Here is a 2,250-nt window from a genome sequence, read left to right on the forward strand (position 1 = left end):
ATGTACCCTAAAACCTGAAGTGGTACTTGACGAGATTGTAGAGTAGGTAGAGCCTTGACTGAGACCGACCCTACTCAAATTCCTTATAAGGAAAGGCACACTAAGAACAATCGTTGGAATAAGTGGATACCATGTGATATGAATCCAACAATTGATCACTTCCATGTACCCGAACAAGCAATTACAAGAAACAATTACAAGAAGCAATACAAAGAAGATTCAAGTATCAAATCAAGAAAATAATGGAGTGACTGACATTGGAAAGTGATTAGAAGACTTGCCTTTGGTAGTTGAACTACCAATTAAGACAATTTATGAATACCTTATTTTCTTCAATTTGTATTTAATAGCATTTATTAGTAGTTTGTATGAATGCCTTCTTTTCTTCTATTTGTATTGAATAGCATTTATGGGTTATCTTTTAGGCCTATTTAAAGGCATGTAATATTCATGTTTGAACAAATGGTTGAATACAGACAAAACCTTTGTGTTTTCTTGATACCCTTTTGGTGTTATTCTTTTTCAAATCTTGCTTTAAGTTTGATGTTTAAACCGATTCATTGAATTAGTTTTGATCAAGCTAATTCTGGAGTGAATTGTCTTGGTATCTAAGAGTGACCATCATAGATTCCAAGTTCGATCTAAGAGTCATTCATCTTCTAACCAGCTCTTGGTTGGAATCAATCCGTTAAGTTAGCTTTCTCTGTGAACGTTTTGCAAGGATTCTAGAAGGACCTCTACATTTGCAAATTCCAGCATTGTAGGCGCTTATCACCATGACACTACAATCTATGATCTAGGCCACTAAGGTAAACTAGGGTAACATAAAAAGTGGGGACAATGTCAGAATATCTTGGACATCGAGAGTATTGAGATTTATGTCATGAAGCCTTGTAATTAATTGTTTAATTTTAATAATAAATTTGATTATTTTATTTAAAATTTAATATTATCCATTATATGAAAAAGTCTTGGATCATTGATGTAATCTTAAACAATATGTGATTGANTAATATGTGATTGACACACAAACCGGAGCATTTTTAAGAATAACCTAAAGGGTCTTATAGTATATGGATAAGGTTTGGTCCCTCATCCCGGTAACATAATTGATACGACTCAGTTTGTAATTATTACAAATGATTATATCTAAATAGTTTATGTTGACACGTGTGAGTTGGTGTAACCTATACTGCAAAGAGTTTGTATAAGATTGGACCACAAAAATATTTTATCTCTCTCTACAAATTGATCAATCGAAAAAATTAATATTTTACCGGATGACCATATACGGCTCAATCTTAATCCTAAATATATCCTATACTCTCTCACCGGTCCTAGAGACTTGGTTAATGGTTGGATCATAAATACATTGTTCATGAGAGAGTTAGTGGCACTTAAGACATAAGATATTAGGAACAACTCGTGATTGCTTGTAATGATTATATCATTGGTCAAAACTTGTTCTACAATATATAAGATTGAAACTCTAGGTAGAATGGAGTGACCTATAGTTAATGAACAAAGTTGATTAATTAAAGAATATATTTAATTAATTTATATCATTGGTCAACCCTATAATGCAATTGTCTTCGGATTATTTTTATATTCCTATACCCAACCTTTTACCTCCCTTGAAAACGATTTTCTCTCCAAACTTTCCTCCGAAACCTTGGGTTGCTCTTCGGAGGAAGAATCGGGTAAGGAAGGTAAGGTTTTTGGAATAGGGTCGAGCCGCAGACACACACCCAACAGCTCCGGCAGCTTCGCATGCGTACACAGTGCGGGTCGGCTCGCACGTGTACGAAATCGGCTCGGTTCCGTCAATTCCCGCAGCTCGACTTGGCGGCTTAGTTGGCCGGTTCGGCAATTAGGCTTAGCGACAAGGTATCACTATAATATATCGATTCCAAGGTTTTTGGCCCTTCCAAAGCCGTTTCTACCCTCAGTTTACCATCCGAGGTCAGTATGGGCCCTAAACGTTAAAGACAGATTAGGTTGGGGGTTTATTTTGATAAATAGCATGAGGTTTAGCTAGGGTACCTTATGAAAGGTTCTAAATTCTTATGTGGTTATCATAGGGCGTATTTAACTGCTGGGACTAGCTCGTTGAGAGTGACTTCAACCAAGACCATCGAGGTAAGTGACCTTACTGTCGGAGTTAGCTTACTACGTGTTGTATGATGGTGCGTGCCCTATGGCCCCTGCATGCACCATATTTATGTGATATGATTATGTGATATATAGATT

The sequence above is a fragment of the Cucurbita pepo genome, chromosome LG15, assembly GCF_002806865.2.
Source record: "Cucurbita pepo subsp. pepo cultivar mu-cu-16 chromosome LG15, ASM280686v2, whole genome shotgun sequence".
Classification (NCBI taxonomy): Eukaryota; Viridiplantae; Streptophyta; class Magnoliopsida; order Cucurbitales; family Cucurbitaceae; genus Cucurbita; species Cucurbita pepo.